Consider the following 6,684-nt stretch of genomic DNA (forward strand, 5'->3'; position numbering starts at 1 on the left):
AGACAGTATAGACGGTAAGTCTATCCCTTACAGCCTTCTTTTCATTCACATCAAAAATCAAATATGGTGCTACTGTGAATATGATCTAAATACACCCATATTCAAAAGCCCATACACTAAGTATTAAAATTGCTTGCTTAACTCACACCATTTGTGTTACTGACATACAAGATACCTCAAATCATGTGGCTTGTTGAGAATCTGTGTGATATTACTTTTCTAGAATAACAAAACACTGGTCAACAGTCACAACACTCTAGAATCTTGGCAATAAGTTTTGCACAGGCAAGCAACAGGTCGTTTTTGAAAACCTCCTACATTTTCCTTGTGCTCCTCCAGTCGGACGGTGAAATGACCAAGTGGGACCCTCATGATCAAACAAAGAGAGAACCTATTGCCCACACTAAAGGTCAAATTCCCCCACCCCGAAAGATCACATCCTAATACCAGCCCTGATCACAAATGTTTAATATGAAACATACTGTTTATCCATTAGAAACTGCATGGAAACTGGACACATACTGTACTAAAATGCCTCACTGGGAACGCTGTAATTCCCACTGCAGACTGAGGTCCACACATCTAGAGCAAGTGTTTGGTGTTGTGGGCAGATTTATAGGGGAGTTAAGTGTTATTTATATGTGACCTTTGAGGATGTGCGTGGTTTGGCTCCCAGGAGCGAGTGGGTGGGAGAGTTAGCTCGCCCGCTGTCAGACGGAGCTTACCAGGCCACCGGCGTGGGATTTACACATAAAAACTCATTTCTCGAGAAGTGAGTCAGATGGCAAGTATGTAAATCTTCCCAAACTTTCAGTGCAAAACAGAGGCTCGCCTGTGAGGAAGATCAGAAGCCTTTGAGATTGAAGATCACAATGATGAGGTGGTCTCATTTTAGATACAGTATATAAAAAAACCTTATAATAATTGTGGGTCCCCTTTCTCTTTTATGTGCTGCTTGCTAAGGCATAACTATTACTATTCCTGGCTTTTCCTCAGCAGCACACTAGAGCAGAAGGGAAAAAAATATCAAGCGCTTAAACTTTATTTGGCTAAAAAGAATCTAGACACAGCGCAACAATTGAAACAGAATGCAGGTGTCTCGACATCTCGAAACCTGAAATTCTTTTTAACATGACACATTGTCTAAAAATGTGCCAGTTCTGTGTGAGACACTAGAAGAATCATCAGGACACGGTGCAGCAGTCAAGGACGTTTTTCCAGCGCGTTTACATGGGAAAACAATGGAAAAAACAGAGCAGATGCACACAAAACATGTTCATGTGAACGGCTCCTAACTCCTAAACTGTCAAACTGAACAAATCCCAACCCCACTAAGCTAAAGAAATCCATTTAAAACAGCTGCAAATGCATTTAATCCATCTGTACTCTGGCTCATGTCTTTCTCTGTCAGCACACAGTAAACATGCTTGTAATAGTATCAAGCGACGCAAATCTTCATCCTTTACAGGCATTAGGCAGTTTGACAATCGTGGTTGTATTCCCAGAACATCAACCTCTAGCATTTATAAACATTACTCTGAGTTGGATCTAGCCGTCCATTGCACCTTTTTAGTTTACCAATTTTCTTGCCTTGATTTTGAGAATCTACCATCTTTTCCCCTTTATCTCCATGAGCTTGGGACTTTGTACTATAATACATTTTAGAATGGTTATTCAGTCTAACACTGCACAAACCTGTTTGTCTATTATATGGACGATGGCCAAAAAAGCAGGTGGTACAATGAGCTCTAATGATTGACACTATGCATTTGTCTCGTATAGTTGTGAACAACCATGTTCATGCCAAATATGTTGAGAGGCATTGCAGTGCTTTGAAGAAACTAGAACGAAAACTGAAGGAAGTACTTTGGACAATGCAGTGCAATTTTATATGTGTGTAAAACACATTTTACTTTACACAACTGGTAATAAGAGACAAATGAACTTTATTAAAAGATGATTAAAAAGGTTTAAATGAACTAAAATGTTGAACTTATCAAAAACATTGGTCTGGAATAGCATACTATCATATTGTTACTATATTTGCATAATGTAGTTGTCATGTGTTACCCTGTCCTGTTTCACCTTGCTCCTTAGTTTTCACTTTTGTCCATTATTTAACTCCATGGTCTCCTTGTTAGCGTTCGTGTTCACTGTCATTGTTCTCACCTGTGTCTTGTTTGTAATCATCCTGCCTTGTGTGTATATAACCCTGCCCGTTCCTCCATTACCTGGTTGTTTGTTGAATGTTGTCAAGCCTGATCTGTGTTTCCCTGCCCAAGTTCTTAGTTTATGTTTGTTTCCCCATAGAGGGTTTTTCCTTTGTGTTTGTTTTGATTTTGCTAAATAAAGAAACCTGCATTTAGATCCTCTCTCCTCGCTGCCTCATTCGTAACAGAACAAACGACCAACTATGGATCTAGCAGGGTTCCTCATGGAGCTGACACAGGCGGACTTGACTGTCCGGGAGTTCTCCTACTTTTTCACCAACGTGGCCAGTTGCACCGGCTGGGATGACCACACTCTGAAGGTGGCGTACCGGTTCGGTGTTCCCGGTGGTGGGAACTCCCGGAGACTGCACCTGACGGGAGTACGTGGGACTCATCTTGGAGGAGTTCGCTGCCGGGGAACCACCTCTCCAGATCCCAGCTCCCGCCTCTGGGCTTTCCTCTCCAGCCACGGTGAGTGAGCCAACCCCCACGCCTGCCGTGGTCAACGAACCAGCGCTGCTAACTTCATCCGCCCGGAGGAGGAGGAGAAGAAAGGCCTCTGCTCTCCAGCCTCCGCTAACCACGGCCAACCAGCCAGCGCCTGTAGCCCCCGATGTCAGTGAGCCAGCGCCTGTAGCCCCCGATGTCAGTGAGCCAGCGCCTGTAGCCCCCGATGTCAGTGAGCCAGCGCCTGTAGCCTCCGATGCCAGTGCCTGTAGCCTCCGATGTCCCTGAGCCAGCGCCAGCAGCCATGACCATCCAAGAGCCAACGCCTCCCGAGCTTCCCAGAGCTCTGCCTCCCGAGCCTCCCAGGGCTGCGCCTCCCGAGCCTCCCAGGGCTGCGCCTCCCGAGCCTCCCAGGGCTGCGCCTCCCGAGCCTCCCAGGGCTGCGCCTCCCGAGCCTCCCAGGGCTGCGCCTCCCGAGCCTCCCAGGGCTGCGCCTCCCGAGCCTCCCAGGGCTCCGCCTCTCCAGCCTCCCTCTGCTCTGCCTCCTGAGCCTCCCACGGCTCCGCCCCCTGAGCCTCCCGAGCTTTCCATGGTTCCTCCTCCCTCGGCTCTGCCTCCTGAGCCTCCCACGGCTTCGCCCCCTGAGGCCTCTGAGCCTCCTACGGCTCCGCCTCCAGAGCCTTCCAGGTCTCCGCCTCTAGAGCCTCCTATGGCGCCGCCTCTAGAGCCTCCTACAGTGCCACCTCCATTGGCTCCGCCTCCAGAGCCTTCCAGGTCTCCGCCTCCAGAGCCTCCCAGGCCTCCGCCGCTAGAGCCTCCTATGGCGCCTCCTCCCCGGTCCCCCAGACTTGTCCTTGCCCTGTGGCCAGCTCCCAGGCCTCCTGAACCTGTCCCTGTCCTTTGGCCACCTCCCAGACCCCTGAACCTGTCCCTGTCCTGTGGCCAGCTCCCAGGCCACCTGACCCAGTCCCCGTCTTGTGCTCTCCGTGGTCTGCCAGCCCCCCTCATTCCTTGGACGATTGTGTTTTGTTTTTTTTGTTTGTTTGTTTTTAGGATCGTCTGGGATCCGATCCTATGAGGGGGGGCTATGTCATGTGTTACCCTGTCGTGTTTCACCTTGCTCCTTAGTTTTCACTTTTGTCCATTATTTAACTCCATAGTCTCCTTGTTAGCGTTCGTGTTCACTGTCATTGTTCTCACCTGTGTCTTGTTTGTAATCATCCTGCCTTGTGTGTATATAACCCTGCCCGTTCCTCCATTACCTGGTCGTTTGTTGAATGTTGTCAAGCCTGATCTGTGTTTCCCTGCCCAAGTTCTTAGTTTATGTTTGTTTCCCCATCGAGGGTTTTTCCTTTGTGTTTGTTTTGATTTTGCTAAATAAAGAAACCTGCATTTAGATCCTCTCTCCTCGCTGCCTCATTCGTAACAGTAGTATGTATATGAACAATATTAGCATTTTTAATGCTAATTACAGGGAGTGCAGGGTGGACAACTAAACTAGGGCTTGGGTGAGAGGGGAAAAGGCCAAAAAGGAATGATATCGATGGAAAAAGATGTGTATTAGCTTTGAGTTTTAACATCTTTTTCATGACTAATTTTTTGATCGGACTGACAAAAGTTATGACACATGTTTTTATGCAAACTGCAAAACACCCATCCAAGGTGATAACTGGATGCCAATCAACAAATGAAATGTCCAAGTAACTATCGTTTGAAATGTTTATCATTGTATAATGTACTGTTTTACAATCTATTCATTTTAAAATTGTAGTATGCAATAGGCAGTACACTTGTGTTCCATTCCGAATAAAGCAATTGTGAAACTTAAATATGAAAACCGTGAATTCCAGTTATCCAGAATGATGTGGTAAAATTTTGGACCACATTAAAAAAGGTAAGAAGATTCTGTCTACCATTTGAGGAGATGGTAGTGCATCAGGAGTGGAACAGGAACTGAAGTCAGTAGTATGTTTATTTAAAGGCTGGCAAAACCCACTTGATGGTGTTGAAAATTTACGGTGGCCATTTATGCTAAATAGTTTAAACAATTTGAAAAACTATTTACAAAACTTGACATGGCACACAGCTTGGAAAACAACAAGTCACTCAACTGTCCATAAATAAACCGCCCACAACAGAGGGGATAGTAGGCCTTCAAAAATTATTTTCCCACCAAAAGACTCAAAAACATATTATTAAATATTAAACATAAAAATATAATTTCTCCAAAATATAAGATAAAATGATGTGTCATCTTGGATATAGTCATGAACCCTACTAAAGTGTAAGAGAGACAAACCCAAAAAAATAATTGCACTACAGGATATAAGCAAGACCACCCTTATCCAATCTTAACTATTTGGAAAATTGTGAAATTAGGTTTCACAAACAGCTGAAAGTATCTGTCATTGTAGAAAAGAGAAGACAAACCATAAGAGACAACAACATTTTACGCATTTATATCCAGTACTGTCTGAATTAAAACTGCTGACTGTCTCGTTCACTCATGCACTTTTCACTACATAGTGAATGTGATTTAGTTTGCTAAATGAGGAAAGAATGAATGAAGATAAAAGGTATTGACAAAAATATTGTGCACTTTGTAAGACGTTTCATACACATTGCGTCCCAAATGACGTAAGAAATTACTTTTAGCAACATGATCACACAGGAAGTCAATGTGTTGTTTCTGAAAGTTACAGTTCCCTAGGATCAGATACATTAAGCCTACTCACTGATAAGCGGCATCTACTAGCAGACATTTTTGCATCAGATGCTGAGTGTTTACCTTCCTTGTGGTGTGACTGGAAGCATGTTGCATCAACAGCAAGTAAGACTCGGGTTCAGATCCCGCGTTGAAACCAGGAAGTAATTACGTTAGCAAAATCCGTGACAATCGCGAATCAGAGGTTGCATTTTCTCCTCCAATATTACATTTTTACACCACTGATGTTTAGGTTTGGGGTACAGTTTATAAAATATGCATTCCTCTTCACTGTAGTATTCCTGAAAACAACTCACTTCACATATTGCATTTGCCACCCCTCCATGGACATTACACCTGGAAAATGGAGCTCACACATGCCCATACACCCAACGACATTTACCACTTTGGCATTCGAATTTCGGCATGCACAGACCGATTTTAGCTAAAGAAAAGTCAACCTACTGTTTGCGATTTCACTGTGAGATCAGTACATTCTGACCTTTTAGACTGAGACACAATCCATAAAAGTCAGATTTTAATCAGATTTCAAACCAGACTGTCTGAAAAAAGTCTACTTGACAAAATGTGCTACCAATGGTGGTAGCTCAGTCTGAGAAAAAAAAAAAAAAAGGCACAAAGACAAGCACGAAAGCTTAAAAACGGAAAAAATGTTCTAATTAAAAACTCGAAATGACCTCATCAGCCATTTTATGAAAGCCTCTTCTTAAAAAGTATCTACTTGCCATTGATGAGCATGTTTCATCTGTATATTAGCAGGGTGACACGCCATCATACCTTGATAATGAGCCATCCATTGGCATGACCTATTGAGATGCACTGACTGCTTTAGAGGCCAAGCTGAACCTGTTTCGTGAGCTCTGCTAAAAACAGACACATGATTTACTGCCTGTGAATCTACAGGGAACATAAGGCCTTTTTCCCCACAGGTTGCATCAGTTCTATATCACCGTGACAACCTGCCCTGCAGCCAGTCATGGCATTGAACTTGTGAGGCGGATAATTCAACAGCATTTTTTTCATTTAGAGGTCGCGTGTGAACAGGATGCGTTTTATTAGTGTGACAAATCAGGTCCGAGTCCACTGCTGAAAAGTTCGGTATTGGGGTGACTCTTCCACTTGAGGTGCTTTTTGCACTGTGAATCTCTGATGTAAAACACTGTTAGAAAACTGTTACATGCTTATTTTATTTTATTTGTCTACGAACAGTGCATGCAACACAGGACTTTATTTAAAGGAATATTCTGGGTTAAATACAAGTTAAACTCAGTCATAAGCATTTGTGGCATAATGTTACCACAA

The sequence above is a fragment of the Xyrauchen texanus genome, chromosome 13 (assembly GCF_025860055.1).
Source record: "Xyrauchen texanus isolate HMW12.3.18 chromosome 13, RBS_HiC_50CHRs, whole genome shotgun sequence".
Classification (NCBI taxonomy): domain Eukaryota; kingdom Metazoa; phylum Chordata; class Actinopteri; order Cypriniformes; family Catostomidae; genus Xyrauchen; species Xyrauchen texanus.